We start from the raw sequence: 18,852 nt of genomic DNA on the forward strand, positions 1-18,852 counted from the left end.
AGGGTTATCGTTAGGGTTAGGGTGAGGGTTAGGGTTAGGGTTAGGGTGAGGTTTAGGGTTAGGGTGATATTTAGAGTGAGGGTGAGGGTTAGTTTGAGGGTTAGGGTGAGGGTTAAGTTGAGAGTGAGGGTGAGGGTTAGGTTGAGGGTGAGGGTAAGGGTTAGTGTGAGGGTTTGGGTGAGGGTGAGGGTTAGAATTAGGCTTAGGTTTAGGGTGAGGGTGAGGGTGTGGGTGAGGGTTAAGGTTAGGTTTAAGGAGAGGGTGAGTGTTAGGGTTCGGTTTAGGTTTAGGGTTAGGTTTGGGGTTAGGCTGAGGTTGAGGTTTTGTGTGAGGGTGAGGGTTAGGGTTAGTTTTAGGGTTGAGGGTTAGGAAAAGGTTTAGGGTGAGGGTGAGGGTTAGTGTTAGGGTTAGGGTGAGGGTGAGGTTGAGGGTGAAGGTTAGGGTGAGGGTGAGGAAGAGTGTGAGGGTTTGCCTTAGGATTAGTGTTAGGGTGAGTTATTGTTAGGATTAGGCTTAGGATGAAGGCTAGAGTGAACGTGAGGGTTAAGGTTAGGTTTAGGGTGAGGTTATGGGTTAGGGTGATGTTTAGGTTGAGGGTGAGAGTTAGGTTGAGTGTGAGGGTGAGTGTTAGGCTTAGGGTGTGGTTGAGTGTGAGGGTTAGGTTTAGGATTATGTTAAGGTTTAGGGTTACAGTTAGAGTGAGGGTTAGGGTTAGGGTTAGGGTTCGGGTAAGTGTTAGGTTGAGGGTTAGGGTTAGAGTGAGGGTTAGGAGTAGTGTGAGTGTTAGTTTGAGTGTTAGGGTGAAGGTTAGTGTTAGAGGTAGGTTTAGGGTGAGGGTGAGAGTAAGGGTTAGGGTTAGAGTGAGGGGTAGACTTACAGTTAGGGTTAGGGTGAGTGTGAGGATTAAGATTAGGGTTAGAGTGGGGGTGAGGGTGAGGGTTAGTTATAGGATTAAGGTTAGGGTTAGGATTAGGGTGAGGGTGAGGGTGAGGGTGAGGGTTAGGTTTAGGGTAAGTATGAGGGCTAGGTTTAGGGTGTGGGTTTGGGTTAGGGTAAGGTTTGTTGTGAGGGTTAGGGTTAGGTTTAGTGTGAGTGTTAGGGTTACGGTGAGGGTTAGCGTTAGGGTTAGGTTGAGGATTAGGGTTAGGGTGATGTTTATTGTGAGGGTGAGGGTTAGGGTTAGGTTGATTGTTTGGGTGACGATGAGAGTTAGGATTAGGGTTGGGGTTAGATTTAGGTTTAGGGAGAGAGTCAGGTTTAGGGTGAGGGTGAGGGTGAGAATGATGGTTAGGGTGTGGGTGAAGGTTAGGGTTAGTGTGAGGTTTAGGTTTAGGGTTGCAGTTAGGGTTAGGGTGAGGGTAAGGGTTAGGGTTAGGGTGATGTTGAGGGTGAGGTTTACGTTAAGGGTGAGGGTGAGTGTAAGAGTTAGCGTGAGGGTTAGGGTGATGGTTAGGGTTATTGTTAGGGTTTGGATTAAGGTTAGGGTGAGGGAGAGTGGTAGGCTTAGGGTGAGTGTTAGGGTTAGGGTGAGGGTTATGGTTATGGCTATGGTTAGGGTTAGGTTTAGGTTGAGGGTGAGAGTAAGGGTTAGGGTTTGCTTTAGGTTGAGGTTGAGGGTTAAGGTTAGTGTTAGGGTTACGTTTCGATGAGAGTTAGGGTTAGTTTTAGGATTAGGATTTGGGTGAGTGTTAGGGTTAGGATTATTGTTAGGGTAAGGGTTAGGGTGAAAGTTTGGTTGATGGTGAGGGTTAGTTTTAGGGTTATGGTTGGGGTTACCTTTAGGCTGAGGGGGATGGGGAGGGGGAGGTTTAGGGTAAGGGTTAGCGTTAGGGTTAGGGTGAGGGCTAGGATGAGGGTGAGGGTTAGGGAGAGGGTGAGGGTGAGGGTTTCATTTACCTTAGGGTTATGGTTAGGGTGAAGATTAGGATAAGGATGAGGGTTAAACTGAGTTTAGGGTTAGGGTGAGGTTAGGGTTAGGGTGATGTTTAGCGTGAGGTTGAGCGTTAGGTAAGGGTGAGGTGAGGGTCAGGGTGAGGGTTAGTGTTAGGGTTAAGTTTAGAGTGAGGTTGGTTGTGAGGGTTAGGATTAGGAATAGGGTTAGGGTTAGATTTAGGCTGAGGGTAAGGGTCAGGGTGTGCGTGAAGTTTAGGTTTAAGGTTAGGTTTAGGGTTAGGGTGTGTGTTATGGTTAGTGTGAGGATTATGATTAGTGTTAGGGTTAGGGTTAGGGTGAGGGTAAGGGTTAGGGTGAGGTTAAGGGTGAGGTTGAGGGTGAGGGCTAGGGATAGGTTTAGGCTGAGAGCTAAGGTGAGGGAGAGGGTTAGTGTGAGTGTAGGGTGAGGGTTTCTTTTAGGTAAGTGTAACGGTTATGGTGAGGATTCGCGTGAGGTTGAGGGTTAGGTTCAGGGTTACGTTTAGGGTGAGGATAAGGGTTAGGTTTAGGTTAAGGGTTAGGGTTTCGGTGATGTTTAGGGTGAGGGTGTGAGTTAGGGTGAGGGTCAGTGAGGGAGAGGGTTAGTGTGTGGGTGAGGATTAGGGTTAGGGTGAGGGTTAGTGTTAGGGTTAGCGTTAGTGTGAGGGTGAAGGTTAGGGATAGGGTTAGAATAGGTTGAGGGTTAGGGTTAGGGTTAGTGTTGGGGTGAGGGTTAGGATGAGGGTGAGGGTTATTGTGAGGGTGAGGGTGAGGGTGAGGGTGAGGGTTTCTCTTAGGTAAGAGTTATTGTTAGGCTTAGGATTAGGGTGAGGGTGATGGTAAGCTGAGGTTAGGTTTAGGGTGAGGGTTAGGATTACGGTTAGGGTGAGGGTTAAGGTTATGGTGATGTTTAGGTTTAGGTTGATGGTTAGGGTGAAGGTGAGGGTGAGGGTGAGGGTTAGGGTGAGGGTTAGGATTAGGAACAGGGTTAGCATTCGTTTTGGGATGAGGGTGAGGGTCAGGGTGAGAGTGAAGGTTATGGTTATGGTTAGGGTTAGGGTAAAGGTTATGGCTAGTTTGAGGGTTATGGTCAGTAAGGTTACGGTGAGGATAAGGGTTAGGGTGAGGGTGATGGTTAGAATTAGGGTTAGGGTGAGGGTTAGGGTGACGGTGAGGGTTAGCGTGAGCATGAGGGTTTGGTTTAGGGTTAGGGTTAGGGTGAGGGTTAAGGTTAGGGTTTGGGTTAGGGTGAGAGGGTGACGTGTCAGGTTAGGGTTAGGGTGAGGTTTAGGTGTAGGGTGAGGGTTAGGGTTAGGGTTAGTGTGAGGATAAGGGTTATGGTGAATGTTAGGGTGAGGGTGAGGGTTAGGGTTAACGTTAGGGTTAGTGTGAGGGTTAGGGTTAGGGTTTCGGTTAGGGTTTGCTTTAGGGTGAGAGATAGGTTTAGGGTCATGTTTAGGATGTGGTTGAGCGTTATTGTGAGAGTGAGGTTGAGGGTGAATGTGAGGGTTAGGGTGAGGGTGCGGGTGAGGGTGAGGTTGAGGGTGAGGGTTAGGGTGTCAGGGTGAGGGTTAGGGTTAGGTTTAGGGGGAGGGGGAGGTTTAGGGTTAGGATCAGGGTTAGGGTTAAGCTGAGGGTGAGGGTGAAAGTGAGGGTACTGGTTAGGGTTAAGGTTAGGGTGAGGGTTAAGGTTTGTGTGAGGGTTACTGTGATGGTGAGTGTCAGGTGAGGGTGAGGTTTAGAACGAGGGTGAGGGAAAGGAGAGGGTTAGGCTTAAGATTAGGTTTAGGGTGAGTTTTAGGGTAAGGGTTATGTTTACAGTTAGGGTTATTGTTAGGTTTAACGTTACAGTTACAAAGAGGGTGAGGGCAAGGTTTAGCATTAGGATTAGGGTTAGGGTTATGGTGAGGGTGGGGTTGAGTGTTAGGGATAGGATTAGGGTTATGGTAAGGCTGAGGGGGAAGTTGAGGTTGAGGGTGAGGGTTAGTCCTAGGGTTACTCTTAGGATTAGTGTGAGGGTTAGGGTGAGGGTGAGGGTGAGGGTTAGGCTTAGGTTAGGCTTAGGGTTAGGCTGAGGGTGAGGGTCAGGGTAAGGGTGAAGGTTAGGGTTAGTTTTAGGGTGAGGATAAGTGTTAGGGTGAGAGTGACGGTTAGGGTGATGTTTATCTTGAGGGTGAGTGTTAGGGTGAGGGTGAGGTTTAGGTTTAGTTTTAGGGTTAGGGTTAGGTTGAGGGTGAGGGTGAGTGTGAGGGTTAGGTTTAGGTTTAGGGTTAGGTTTACGGTTAGTGTGAGTGTTAGGGTGAGGATGAGGGTTTGTGTGATGGTGAGGTTTAGGGTGTGGGCGAGGGTTAGGGTTAAGGTGAGGATTAGTTTTAGATTTAGGGTTAGGGTTATGGTGTGGGTAAGGGTTAGGGTGAGGTTTAGGGTGAGGGTTAGGGTGAGGGTGAAAGGTAGGGTTAGCATTACAGTTCAGGTGAGGGTGAGGGTTAGAATGAGGTTTAGGGTGAGGATTAAGGTTAGGGTTAGGGTGAGGGTGAGGGTGAGGGTGAGGGTGAGGATTAGTGTTAGGATTAGGGTTACAGTTAAGGTGAGGGTTAGGGTTAGGCTGAGGGTTAGGTTTAGGGTGATGTATATTGTGAGGGTGAGGTTTAGGGTGAACGTGAGTGTTGGGGTGAGGGTGAGGGTTCGGGTGAGTGTGAGGGTAAGGGTGGGGTTGAGGGTTTTGGTTAGGGTTAGGGTGAGGGTTTGGGTGAGGGTGAGGTTTAGATTTAATGGTTAGGGTTATGGTGAGATTTAAGGTTAGGGTTAGGTTTAGGGTAAGGGTGAGTGTTACGGTGAGGTGTAGGGATAGGGTTAGGCTGATGTTTATTGTGAGGGTGAGGTTTAGGGCGAGGGTGAGTGTTCCAGTGAGGGTGAAGGTTCAGGTGAGGGTGAAAGTTAGGGTGTGGTTGAGAGTTAGGTTTAGGATGAGTGTTAGGGTGACGGAGAGGGTTAGGGTGAGGGTGAGGGTTAGGTTTAAGTCTAGGGTCAGGGTGAGGGTTAGGGTTAGGGTTTCGGTTAGGTTGAGAGTTAGGTTGAGGTGTCGGGATAGGTTTAGGGTGAGGGTTAGAGTTAGGGTTAGGGTTAGTGTGAGGATAAGGGTTAGGGTGAGGGTTAGGGTGAGGGTGAGGTTTAGGGTTAGCGTTAGGTTTAGGGTTTGGTTTAGTGGTAGGGTGAGGGTTAGGTTTAGGGTTAGTTTGAGGGTTAGTGTTAGGGTGATGTTTAAGGTGAGGTTGAGTGTTAGTGTGAGGGTGAGTATGAGGGTGAGGGTTAGTTTGAGGGTGCATTTGAGGGTGAGGTTGAGGGTGAGGGTTAGGGTTAGGGTTAGGATTAGGTTTAGGGTTAGGGTTTGGCTGAGGGTGAGGGTGAAATTGAGGGTGAGGGTTAGGTTTAGGGTGAGGGTTAGGCTTAGTGTGAGGTTTAGGGGAAGGTGAGGGTTCGGTTGAGGGGTAGGTTTAGGTTGAGGGTTAGGGTTATGTTTAGGGTGAAGATTAGCGTTAGAGTGATGTTTAGAATGAGGGTGAGATTTACTGTTAGGGTTAGCATTAGGGAAAGGTTTAGGGTTAGGGTTAGGATTAGGGTTAGGGTTTGGGTGATGGGTAGGTTTAGGGTTAGGGTGAGGGTTAAGGTTAGTGTGAGGGTAATGGTTAGGGTTAGAGTTAGGGTTAATGTGAGGATAAGTGTTAGTCTGAGGATTAGGTTGAGGGTGAAGTTTAGGGTTAGGATTATGGTTAGGGTTAGGGTTAGGCTGAGGGTGAGGGTGAAAGTGAAGATGAGGGTTAGGGTTAGGATGAGTGTTAGGGTTAGTGTGAGGGTTAGTGTGATGGTGATGGTGAGGGTGAGGGAGAGGGTTAGAATGAGGGTGAGGGTGAGTGTGATGTTTAGGGTTAGGATTACGGTTAAGTTGAGTTTTAAGGTTCGATTTAGGGTAAGGATTAGGCTTATTGTTAGCGTTAGCCTTAGGGTGAGGGTGAGGGTGTGGGTGAGGGTTAGCATTATTGTTAGGGTTAGGGTTAGGATGAGGGTGGGGTTGAGCATTAGGGTTAGGATTGGGGTTAGGGTTAGGTTAAGGCTGAGCGGGAAGGGGAGGTTGAGGTTGAGGTTTAGGGTTAGGGTTAGGGTGAGGGCTAGGGTGAGGGTGAGGGTTAGGGTGAAGTTGAGGGTGAGAGTATCGATTAGGTAAGGGTTAGGGTTAGGGTGAAGATTAGGTTGAGGTTGATGGTTAAGCTGAGGTTAGGTTTAGGGTGAGGGTTAGGGTTACGGTTAGGGTGAGGGTTATGGTTAGGTTTATGTTTAGGGTGAGGGTGATTATTAGGGTGAGGGTGAGGCTTAGGGTTAGGGTTAGTATTAGGGTGAGGGTGAGGGTGAGGGTTAGGATTAGAAATAGGGGTAGCATTAGTGTTGGGCTGAGGGTGAGGGTCAGGGTGAGGGTGAACGTTATGTTTAGGGTTAGGATTAGGGTAAGGGTTACGGCTAGTGTGAGGGTCAGGGTGAGGGTGAAGTTTAGGTTTAGTGTTAGGGTGAGGATAAGTGTTAGGGTGAGGGTTAGTTTTAGGGTTAGGGTTAGGGTGAGGGTTAAGGTTTGGGTGATGTTTAAGGTGAAGTTAAGGGTGAGGCTGAGGGTTCGGGTGAGGGTGAGGGTTCGGCTGAGGGTGAGGGTTAGGGTGTGGGTGAGGATTAGGTTTTGGTTGAGGGTTAACATTAGGTTTAGGATTAGTGTGAGGTTTAGGTTTAGGGGTAGAATAAGGTTAGGATTAGGGTTAGGGTGAGGGTTAGGGAGAGGGGTAGGGGTAGGATTAGGGTGCGGTTTAGGGTGAGTGTGAGATTTGGGGTGAGGGTGAGGGTGAGGGTTAGGGTTAGTGTTAGGGTGAGTTTGATGGTGAGGGTGAGCATTAGGGTTAGGATTGGGTTACTGTGAGGGTAAGAGTGAGGGTTATGGTTAGGTTGAGTTTTAGTTCTAGGGTGAGGTTTAGGGTTAGTGTTAGGGTGAGAGTAAGGGTTAGGGTGATGTTTATTGTAAGAGTGGGGATATGGTGAGGGTGAGTGTTCGGGTGAGGGTGAGGGTTAAGTTGAGGGTGAGGGTTAGGTTTAGGGTTAGGGTTAGGGTGAGTGTTAGGGTTAAGGCTTGGGTTAGGGTGAGATTTGGGGTGAGGTGCCAGTATAGGTTTAGGGTGAGATTTAGGGTTAGTGTGAGGGTAAGGGTTAGGGTTAGGGTTAGGGTTAGTGTGAGGATAAGGGTTAGGGTGAAGGTTACGGTGACCGTGAGAGTTAGGGCAAGCGTTAGGGTTAGGGTGAGGGTTAGTTTTAGGTTGAGGGTTAGGGTTAGGTTTAGGGTGAGGATTAGGTTTACGGTGATGTTTAGGGTGAGGTTGAAGGTTAATGTGAGTGTGAGTGTGAGTGTATGGATTAGGGTGAGTGTGTGGGTGAGGGTGAGGTTGAGAGTGAGGGTTAGGGTTAGGGTTAGGTTGAGGGCAAGTGTTAGTGTGAGGGTTAGCGTGATGGTGAGGATCAGGTGAGTGTGAGGGTTAGAATGAGGGTGAGGGTTAGGGTAAGGATTAGGTTTAGGGTGAATTTCAGGGTTAGGGTTAGGTTATTGTTAGGGTTACAGTTACGGTTAGTGTGAGTGTGAGGGCAAGGTTTAGCATTAGGATTATGGTTAGTGCTAGGGTGAGGGTGGGGTTGAGTGTTAGGGTTATCATTAATGTTAGGGTTAGGGTAATGTAACGACCTTCTACTCGACCAGCGAGAAAGAACGACCACCACACCAGGAGTCTTCTCAGATCACGCTTTATTGGAGAGCCTTTTAGTTGATGGGAGAGCTTGGGCGCGAGAGAGCATGCACCCGAAACATAGCCGTTTATATAGGGAAATAGGAACGCGGGTCGGTCTATTGTTGGTCGCCTGCCTTTCACCATCACTAGGTGTCATGGGATTGGCTGGGGAATCTACCTGGCTCGCACACGCGCAAAGCCCAGGCGTCCCGCCAAGCACCGTCTAATATGGGGTGGTTACCTCAAAGCTGCAAGGGAGTGGGCGGAGTCTCGCCCCGGCTCCCTACAGGGAGGGGGAATGGGAGGTAGAGGGTTAGGGTTAGGGTTATAGTTAGGTTTAGGGTGAGGTTGAGGTTTAGGGTGTTGGTGAGGGTTAGGGTGAGGGTGAGGGTGAGGGTGAGCATGAGGGTTAGAGTTAGGGTGAGGGTGAGGGTGAGGGTTAGGGTGAGGGTGAGGGTGAGGTTTAGGGTTATGTTTTGGATTAGGGTGAGTGCTAGGGTGAGGGTTAGGTTTAGGGTTAGGCTCAGGTTGAGGGTTAGGTTGTAGGTAAGGGTTAGATTAAGGGTTAGGATGAGGATGAGGTTTAGGGTTAGGGTTAGGGTAAGGGTTAGGGTGAGGGTTAAGGTGAGGGTGAGGGTTAGGGTTAGCATGAGGGTTAGTGTGAGGGTGACGGTTAGGGTGAGTGTTATGGTTAAGTTTAGGGATAGGGTGAGGATTAGGCTTAGGGTTAGGTTTAGGTTGTGTGTTTAGGGTGTGTTAGGCTGAGGCATAGGTTTAGGGTTAGGTTGAGTGTTTGGTTTAGTGTGAAGGTTAAGGTTAGGGTTAGGGTGAGGGTAAGGGTTAGAGTGAGGTTTAGGGTGAGGATGAGGTTTAGGTTTAGCATTAGGTTTACATTTAGGGTTAGTATGAGGGTTAGTGTTAGGGTGAGGGTGAAGGTGAGGGTGAGGGTGAGGGTTATTGTTAGGGTTAGTGTGATGGTTACTGTTAGGGTGAGGGTTCGGGTTAGGGTAAGCGTTAGGGTAAGGTTTTGGGTTAGGGTTAGCGTGAGGGTCAGGGTGAGGGTTAGGTTTAGGTTGAGTGTTAGGGTTAGGGTGAGGGTTAGGGTTAGGGTGAGATTTAGGGTTAGGGTGATGTTTATTGTGAGGGTAAGGGTTAGGGTGAGGGTGAGTATTCAGGTGAGGGTGAGGGTTAGGGTGAGTGTGAGGGTTAGGGTGTGGTTGAGGGTTAGGGTTTGGGTGAGGGATGGGGTTACTGTGAGGGTTAGGGTGAGGGTTAGGGTTAGGATTAGAGTTAGGGTAATGGTGAAATTTAGGGTTAGGTTTAGGGTTAGGGTGAGAGTTAGGGTGAGGTGTCAGGATAGGGTTAGGTTGAGGGTTAGGGTTAGTGCGAGGTTTAGGGTTAGTTTAGGGTTAGTGTGAGGTTAAGGTTTAGGGTGAGGTTTAGGGTGAGGGTGAGGTTTAGGGTTAGCTTTACGGTTAGGGTAAGAGTTAGGGTGAGGGTTAGTGTTAGGGTGAGTGTTAGGGTTAGTGTTAGGGTGAGGGTTAGGGTTAGGGTGCGGTTTAGGGTGAGCTTGAGTGTTAGTGTGAGGGTGAGTTTGAGGGTAAAGGTGATGGTGAGGGTCAGGGTGAGGGTGAGGGATAGAGTTAGGGTTATGTTTAGGGTGAAGGTGAGGGTGAGCGTTAGGTTAGGATTAGGGTTCGGGTTGGGTTAGGCTGAGGGTGAGGTTGAAAGTGAAGGGTGAGGGTTAGGGTTAAATTTAGGGTGAGGGTTAGGGTTAGTGTGAGGGTTAGTCTGATGATGATGGTCAGGGTGAGGAGGAGGGTTAGAATGAGGGTGAGGGTGAGGATGAGATTTAGGGTTAGGATTAGGGTTATGGTGAGTTTTAGGTTTAGGTTTAGGGATAGGCTGAGGCTTATTGTTAGGTTTAGGTTTAGGGTTAGGTTGAGGGTGAAGCTTAGCGTTAGGTTTAGGGTTAGCTTTGGAGTGACGTTGGCGTTGAGGGTTAGGTTTAGGATTAGGGTTAGTTTTAGGGTAAGACTGAGGGGGAAGTTTCAGGTGAGTGTTAGGGTTTAGGGTTAGAATTAGGGTTAGGATTAGGGTTAGGGTGAGGCTTATTTTTAGGTTTCGGTTTAGGGTTAGGTTGAGTGTGAAGCTGAGCGTTAGTGTTAGGTTTAGGGTTGGAGTGAGGGTGGGGTTGTTGGTTAGGTTTAGGATTAGGGTTAGATTTAGGGTAAGACTGAGGGGGAAGGGAAGTTTGAGGGTGAGTGTTAGGGTTAGGGTTAGGTTTAAGGTGAGGTCTAGGGTGAGGGTGAGGGTTAGGGTGAGGGTTTCAGTTAGGTAAGGGTTAGGGCTAGGGTGAGGATTACGGTGATGGTGAGTGTTAAGCTGAGTATAGGTTTAGGTTGAGGGTTTGGGTTAGGGTTAAAGTTAGGGTTAGCGTTAGGGTAATATTTAGGGTGAGTGTGAGGGTGAGGGTGAGGGTGAGGTTTAGGTTTAGGGAGAGAGTCAGGGTGAGGGTTAAGATTAGAAATAGGGTTAGAGCTAGGGTTAGGCTGAAGGTGAGGTTCAGGGTGAGGGTGAAGGTTAGGGTTAGGGTTAGGATTAGGATTAGGGAGAGTGTTAGGGTGAGGGTGAGGGTGAGGATGAGGGTGAGGGTTAGATTGTGGGTGAGGGTGATGGTTAGGATGAGGATTAGTGCTGGGTTAGATTTAGGGTTATGGTGAGGGTAAGGGTTAGGTTGAGGTTTAGTGTGAGGATGACGGTTACGGTTAGTGTTAGTTTTAGGGTGAGGGTTAGGGTGAGGGTTAGGGTTAAGGTTAGTGTTAGGATGAGGGTGAGGGTGAGTGTTAGGGTTAGGTTTAGGGTTAGAGTTAGGGTTAGGCTGAGGTTGATGGGGAGGGTGAGGGTGAGGGTTAGAGTTAAGGTGAGAGTTAGGGTTAGGGTTAGGGTGAGGGTTAGTGTTAGGATTAGGGTTAGTATGAAAGTTAGGCTGACGGTTAGGGTTAGGATTAGTTTGAGGCTTAGGGTTAGGGTTAGGGTGATGGTTAGGGATTGAATAAGGGTTAGGATAAGGGTTAGGCTGAGGGTTAGGTTTAGGGTTAGTGTGAGGGTTAGGATAAGGGTTAGGGTGAGGGTAAAGTTTAGGGTGAGAGTTAGTGTGAGGGTGAGGGTTAGGGTTGTGGTGAGGATTAGGGTGAAGGTTAGGTTTAGGGTTATGGTTAGGGTGAGGGTTAGGGTGTGGGTAAGTGTTAGGGTGAGGGATAGGTAGAGGGTGAGGGTTAGGGTTAGGGTGAGGGTAAGGCTTATTTTGAGGGTTACAGGTTTAGGGTTAGCATTAGGGTAAGGTGAGGGTGAGGGTTAGGGTGAGTGTTTGGTTTAAGGTTAAGGACAGGGTGAGGATTTGGGTTAGGTTGAGGTTTAGTGTGAAGGTTAGGCTGAGGGGTAGGATTAGAGTTAGTGTTTGAGTTAGGTTTAGTGTGAGGGTTAGGGTTAGGGTTAGGGCGACGGTAAGGTTAGGATGAGGGTTAGGATGACTGTAAGGTTTAGGGTTAGAATTAGGGTTAAGGATAGTGTTAGGATGAGGGTTAGGGTTAGGTTTAGGATTAGGGTGAGGGTGATGGTGAGGGTTAGGATAAGCGTTAGGGTGAGGGTTAGTGTTAGGGTGAGGGCTAGCGTGAGGGTGAGGGTTAGGATGAGGGTGAGGGGGAGGGGGAGGTTTTCGGTTAGGTATGGGTTATGGATAGGGTTAGGGTGAGGATTCGGGTGAGGATGTGGATTAGTGTTAGTGTTAGGGTTAGGGTGAAGGTGAGTGTTAGGGTTAGGGTTAGTGTGAGGTTTAGGTTTACGGTGAGGTTAGGGTTAGGGTGAGGGTTAGGGTTAGTGTTAGGTTGAGGGTTAGGGTTAGGGTGATGTTTAGTGTGAGAGTGAGGATTAGGGTGAGGGTGAGTGTTCGGGTGAGATTTAGGGTTAGGTTTAGTGTTAGGGATATTGTTAGGTTGAGGGTAAGTTTTAGGATGAGGGTTAGGGTGAGGGTGAGAGTTAGGGTTAGGGTGAGGTTTAGGGTGATGTTTATGGTTAGGGTGAGGTTAAGGGTTAGGTTTAGGGTGAGGGTGAGTGTTAGGGTTAGGACGAGGGTTAGGCAGATGTATAGGTGGAGGGTTAGGTTGAGTGATAGGGTTAGGGTTAGGGTTAGTGTGAGTGTGAGGGTTAGGGTTAGGTTTAGGTTTAGGGTTAGGATAAGGGTTAGGCTGAGGGTTAGGTTTAGGGTTAGTGTGAGTGTTAGGTTTAGGGTTAGGGTTTGGGTTACTTTGAGGGTAAAAGTTAAGGTGAGGGTTAGGGTGAGTGTGAGGGTTAGGGTTTGGGTGAGGGTTAGGATGAGGCTTAGGTTTAGGGTTATGTTTAGGCTTAGGGTGAGGTTTACTGTGAGGGTTAGTTTTAGGGTTAGGGTTAGGGTGAGATTTAGGGTGTGGGTAAGTGTTAGGGTGAGAGTTAGGGTGAGGATGAGTGTCAGGGTTAGGTTGAGGGTAAGGTTTAGAGTGAGAGTTAGGGTGAGGGTGAGGGTTGGGGTAGCTTTAGTGTTAGGGTGAAGGTGAGGGTTAGGGTTAGGGTTAAGTTTATGGATAGGTTGAGGATTAGGGTTAGGGTTAGGGTGAGGGTGAGGTTTAGTGTGAGCGTTAGGGTTGGGGTTAGCGTGAGGGTCAGGGTTAGGTTGAGGGGTAGGCTGAGGGTGAGTTTTAGGGTTAGCCTTAGGTTTAGGGTTAGGTTTAGGATGAGTGTTAGTGTTAGGGTGACGGTGAGGTGGAGTGTGAGAATGAGTGTTAGGTTTAGGTTTAGTGTGAGGGTTAGTGTTAGGGTGAGAATTAGGTTTAGGGTGAGTGTTAGGGTTAGGGTAAGGGTTACAGTGATGGTTAGGTTTAAGGTTGGGTTAGGGTGAGGGTCAGGGTGAGGGGTAGGGTTAGGTTGAGGCTTAGGGTTAGGGTTAGGGTCATGTTTATTGTGAGGGTGAGGGTTAGGGTAAGTGTGAGTGTTCGGGTGAGCGTGAGGTTGAGGGTGAGGGTGAGGGGTAGGGTATGGTTGAGCCTTAGGGTTAGGGTGAGGATTAGGGTGATGGGGAGCGTTAGGGTGAGGGTGAGGGTAAGGTTTACGGTTAGGGTTAGGGTGAGGGTTAGGGTTAGGATTAGGCTTAGTTTACAAGTTAGGGTGAAGTGTTGGGAGAGGGTTAGGGTGAGGGTGAGGGTTAGTTTGAGGGTTAGGTTAGTATTAGGGTTAGTATGAGGATAAGGGTTAGGGTGAGGTTTAGGGTGAGGTTGAGGGTTAGGGTTAGCATTAGGTTTAGGGTGAGGGTTAGGGTTAGGGTGAGGGTGAGGGTTAGAGTTAGGGTGATGTTTAGGGTGAGGCTGAGGGTTAGTATGAGGGTGAGGGTGAGGGTGAGGTGAATTTAGGGTGAGGGTGAGGGTGCGGGTGAGGATGAGGTTGAGGATGAGGGTTAGGCTTAGGGTTAGAGTGAGGGTGAGGGTTATGGTTAGGATTAGAGTTAGGGTTAGGGTTAGGGTTAGGCTGAGGGTGAGGGTGAAACTGAGGGTGAGTGTTAGGGTTAGGGTGATGGTTAGAGTTAGTGTGAGAGTTAGTGTGATGTTTAGGCTCAGGTTGAAAGTGAGGGTTAGAATGAGGGTGAAGGTGAGGGTGAGGGTTAGGGTTAGGATTAGGTGTAGGGTGAGTTTTAATGTTAGGTTTAGGGTTAGAGTTATTGTTATTGTTAGGGTTAGGGTTAGGTTTAGGGTGAGGTTGAGGGTGAGGGTTTCGGTTAGTTAAGGGTTAGGTTTAGGGTGAGGATTAGGGTGAGGTTGACGGTTAAGCTGAGGTTAGGTTTAGGGTGAGGGTTAGGGATAGGTTTAGGGTCAGGTTTAGGTTTAGGGTGATGTTTAGGGTGAGGGTGAGGTTCAGGGTGAGGGTGAGGGTTAGGGTTAGCATTAGGTTGAGGGTTAGGGTTAGGGTGAAGTTTATTTTGAGGGTGAGGTTTAGGGCTTGGCTGATTGTTCGGGTGAGGTTTAGGGTTAGAATGAGTGTGAGGGTTAGGGTTCGAGTTAGGGTTAGGGAGAGGGGTATGGTGAGCATTTGGTTTAGGATTAGGATTAGGGTTAGGGTTAGGGTTAGGTTTAGGGTGAGGGTAAGTTTTAGGGTGAGGGTGAGGGTGAGAGTGGTGGTTAAGGTGTGGGTGATGGTTAGGGTTAGTGTGATGGTTAGGTTTAGGGTTAGGGTTAGGGGTAGGGTGAGGGTAAGGATTAGGTTTAGAGTGATGGTGAGGGTGAGGGTTTCAGTAAGGGTGAGGGTGAGTGTAAGTGTTATAGTGAGGCTTAGGGTGAGGGTGAGGTTTAGGGTTATTGTTAGGGTTTGGATCAGGGTGAGGGTGAGAGAGAGGTTTAGTGGTTAGTGTAAGGGTTAGGGTTTGGGTTAGGATTAGGGTGAGGGTAAGGGTGAGGGTGAGGGTGAGGGTTAGGGTTAGTGTAAGGTTGAGGGTAAGGTTTAGGTTGAAGGTTTGGGTGATGGTGAGGGTTAGGGTTAGGGTTATGTTTAGGATTAGGTTTAGGTTGAGGGGTAGAGAGAGGGCAAGGTTGAGGGTAAGGGTTAGATTTAGGGTTAGTGTGAGGGCTAGGGTGAGTCTGAGGGTTAGTTTGAGGGTGGAGGTGAGATTTTCATTTACCTAAGGGTTAGGGTTAGGTTGAAGATTAGGTTGAGGTTGAGGGTTAAGCTGCGGTTAGGCTTAGTGTGAGGGTTAGTGTTAGGCTTACGGTGAGGGGTAGGGTTAGGGTGATGTTAAGAGTGAGGGTGAGCGTTCGGTGAGGGTGAGGGTGAGGGTTAGTGTTAGGGTTAGGTTTAGGGTGAGGGTGCATATGAGGGTTAGGATTAGGAATATGGTTAGCGTTAGTGTTAGGCTGAGGGTATGGGTTAGGGTGAGGTTAAGTGTGAGGGAGAGGTTTAGGGTTAGGTTAAGGGTGAGGGAGAGGGATAGGTTTAGGGTTAGGTTTAGCCTGAGGGCTAGGGTGAGGAGAGGGTTAGTGTGAGGGTTAGGGTGAGGGATTCTTTTAGGTAAGGGTTAGGGTTATGGTGAGGATTAGCGTGAGGTTTAGGGTTACGTTTAGGGTGAGGGTTAGGGTTAGGTTTAGGTTAAGGGTTAGGGTTTGGGTGATGTTTAGGGTGAGGGTGAGGGTTAGGGTGAGGATGAGTGTTCGAGGAAGGGTGAGGGTTCCGGTGAGGGAGAGGGTTAGGGTGTGGGTGAGGATTAGGTTTCGGGTGAGGATTAGTGTTAAGGTGAGGGTTAGTGGGAGGGTGAGGGTTAGGGATAGGGTTAGAATTAGGTTGAGATTTACGGTTAGGGTTAGTGTTAGGGTGAGGTTTAGGGTTAGGGTGCGGGTTATTGTGAGGGTGAGGGTGAGGGTGAGGGTTAGGGTTAGGGTAAGTTTGAGGGTGAGGGTTAGGTTTAGGATTAGGGTTATGTTTAGGGTTAAGTTGAGTGTTACGGTGAGGGTGAGGGTGAGGGTTAGGGTTAGGGTTAGGGTGAGAATTAGGGTTAGGGTTAGGGTTAGGGTTATGGTGAAGGTAAGGGTTAGGGTGAGTTATAGTGTGAGGATGAGGATTAGGGTTAGGGTGAGGGTTAGGGTGAGGGTTATGGATAGGGTGAGGTTAAGGGTTAGGTTTATGGTGAGGGTGAGGGTTAGGGTGAGGGTTAGGACGAGGGTTAGGCTGACGGTTAGGGTGAGGGTTAGGGTGAGGATTAGGTTTAGATTTAGGGTGAGTGTGAGGGTTAGGGTTAGGGTTAGGTTTAGGGTTAGGATAAGGATTAGGCTGAGGGTTAGGTTTAGGGTTAGTGTGAGTGTTAGATATAGGTTTTGGGTTTGGGTTAGGTTGAGGGTAAAAGTTAGGGTGAGGCTTAGGGTGAGGGTGAGGGTTAGGGTTAGGGTGAGGGTTAGGATGAGGGTTAGGTTTAGGGTTATGTTTAGGCTTAGGGTGAGGGTTACTGTGAGGGTTAGTTTTAGGGTTAGGGTTAGGGTGAGGTTTAGGGTGTGGGTAAGTGTTAGGGTGAGCGTTAGGGTGAGGATGAGGGTTAGGGTTAAGGTGAGGGTAAGGGTTAGGGTTAGAGTTAGGGTATGGGTGAGGGCTAGGGTTAGCATTAGGGTTAGGGTGAGGGTCAAGGTTAGGCTTAGGGTTAAGTTTATGGATAGGTTGAGGATTAGGTTTTGGGTTAGGGTTAGGGTGAGGGTTAGGCTGAATGGTAGGATTAGGATTAGGGTGAGGGTTAGGTTTAGTGTGAGGTTTAGGGTTATGGTTAGGTTTAGGGTTAGGTTTAGTCTGAGCGTTAGGGTTAGGGTTAGGGTGAGGGTAAAGGTTAGGGTGAGGGTTAGGCTGAGGGTGAGTTTTAGGGTTAGCCTTAGTTTTAGGTTTAGCTTTAGGATGAGGTTTAGGTTTAGGGTGACGGTGAGGTAGAATGTGAGGATGAGTGTTAGGTTTAGGTTTAGTGTGAGGGTTTAGGTTAGGGTGAGGGTTAGTTTTAGGGTGAGTGTTAGGGTTAGGGTAAGGTTTAGAGTGAGGGTTAGGGTTATGGTTGGGTTAGGGTTAGGGTCAGGGTGAGGGTTAGGGTTAGGTTGAGGTTTAGTGTTAGGGTTGGGTTTAGGGTTAGTGTTAGGGTGACAGTTAGGGTTTGGGTGATGTTTAGTGTGAGGGTGAGGTTTAGGGTAAGGGTGAGTGTTAGGTTGAGGGTGAGGGTGAGGGTGAAGGTTAGGGTGTGGTTGAGGCTTAGGGTGAGGGTGAGCGTTAGGGTGACAGGGAAAGTTAGGGTGAGGGTGAGGGTTAGGTTTACGGTTGGGGTTAGGGTGAGGGTTAGGGTTAGGGTTAGGGATAGGTTGATAGTTAGTGTGAGGTGTCGGGATAGAGTTAGGGTGAGGGTTAGGGTTAGTTTGAGGGTCAGGGTTAGGTTAGGGTTAGGGTTTGGGTTAGGATTAGGGTGAGGGTGAGGGTGAGGTTGAGGGTTAGCTTTAGGGTAAGTTTGAGGGTAAGAAATGTTTACAAACAAGACCACACTAAAGCTACCAGCACAACTATGTTTATTGCAGCATTATTTACCATAGCTAAGATATGGAACCAACCCAGATGCCCCTCAGTAGATGAATGGATCAAGAAAATGTGGTATATATACACAATGGAATTCTATGCCTCCATCAGAAAGAATGACATTTCCCCATTTGTTAGGAAATGGAAAGGCTTGGAAAAAATTATATTAAGTGAAGTAAGCCAGGCCCAAAGAAGCATAGGTCCCATGGTTTCCCTTATTTGCAATATCTAGTATAGGTATGAGTCAAGCAGAAAAGGTCAGATAATGTGATGTTAGGAAAATGAACCCTTAAATATGTATTTTAATGTTTTCGTTTCTTTCATGCATATGTTTCTAACGCATTTATAAGATTATTTCTTTGTTGCTTTGTATGTCCCTCCCCCACAGTGTAAACCTCGCTTTCACTATATTTGATGTCAGTATAACATGTGGAGGAGATGGGGGCAAACAAGTCGTTTAAGGACTCAGGTGGACCTGTTGCAACAATGAGAAGTACAAAATGTCATGTCAAAACCAGCTTTACAATGTCGGTGGGGGGGAGGGGGATATAATTGGGTGGGGGGAGGGGGGAGGCTGGGAAGGGAGGTGAAGGGTAAACAAAGGAGGAGGCTGCAATGCTTGGTAAGAAATGTATGCATTATCCTGCCCATGTAATTGTAGCCCCTCTGTACAGTATGTTCTCAAATAAAATAAAATAATATTAAAAAAAAAAGTTTGAGGGTAAGGGTTAGGTTGAAGGTTTGGGTGATGATGAGGGTTAGGGTTAGCGTTATGGTTAGGGTTACGTTTAGGCTGAGGGGGAGGTTGAGGATAAGGGTTAGGTTTAGGGTTAGGGTGAGGGCTAGGGTGTGTGTGAGGGTTAGTGTGAGGGTGGAGGTGAGGGTTTCATTTACCTTAGGGTTAGGGTTAGGGTGAAGTTTAGGTTGAGGGTGAGGGTTAAGCTGAGGTTAGGGTTAGGGTGAGGGTTAGGGTTAGGCTTAGGGTGAGGGTTAGGGTTAGGGTGATGTTTAGGGTGATGGTGAGCGTTCGGTGAGGGTGAGGGTGAGGGTGAGGGTGAGGATTAGTGTTAGGGTTAGGTTTAGTGTGAGGGTGTGTATGAGAGTTAGGATTAGGAATAGGGTTAGCATTAGTGTTAGGATGAGGGTATGGGTTAGGGTGAGGTTAAGGGTGAGGGAGAGGGTTAGGGTTAGGGTTAAGTTTAACCTGAAGGCTAGGGTGAGGAGAGGCTTAGTGTGAGGGTTAGGGTGAGGGATTCTCTTAGCTAAGGGTTAGGGTTATGGTGAGGATTAGCGTGAGGTTGAGGGTTAGATTGACGGTTACTGTTAGGGTGATGGTTAGGGTTAGGTTTAGGGTAAGGGTTAGAGTTTGGGTGATGTTTAGGGTGAGGGTGAAAGTTAGGGTGAGAATGAGTGTTCGGGGAAGTGTGAGGGTTCGCTTGAGGGAACTGGTTAGGGTGTGGGTGAGGATTAGTGTTAGGGTGAGGGTTAATGTTAGGGTTAGGGTTAGTGGGAGGGTGAGGGTTTGGGATAGGGTTAGAATTAGGTTGAGGGTTAGGGTTAGGGTTAGTGTTAGGGTAAGAGTTGGGTTAGGGTGCGGGTTATTGTGAGGGTGAGGGTGAGGGTTAGGGTTAGGGTAAGTTTGAGGGTGAGGGATAGGTTTAGGATTACGGTTAGTTTTAGGGTTAGGTTGAGTGTTATGGTGAGGGTTCAGGTTCGGGTGAGGGTTAGGGTTAGGGTTAGGGTGAGAATTAGGGTTAGGGTTAGGGTTAGGGTTATGGTGACGGCAAGGGTTAGGGTGAGGTATAGTGTGAGGATGAGGGTTAGGGTTAGGTTGAGGGTTAGGGTTAGTGTTAGAGTGAGAGTTAGGGTTAGGGTCATGTTTATTGTGAGGGTGAGGGTTAGGGTAAGGGTGAATGTTCGGGTGAGGGTGAGTGGTCGGGTGAGGGTTAGGGTTAGGGTGAGGGTTAGGGTTAGGGTTAGGTTTATGGTGACCGTTAGGGTGAGGTGTCTGGATAGGGTTAGGGTG

The sequence above is a fragment of the Dipodomys merriami genome, unplaced genomic scaffold, assembly GCF_024711535.1.
Source record: "Dipodomys merriami isolate MVZ:Mamm:240054 unplaced genomic scaffold, mDipMer1.0.p SCAF_47, whole genome shotgun sequence".
Lineage (NCBI taxonomy): Eukaryota > Metazoa > Chordata > Mammalia > Rodentia > Heteromyidae > Dipodomys > Dipodomys merriami.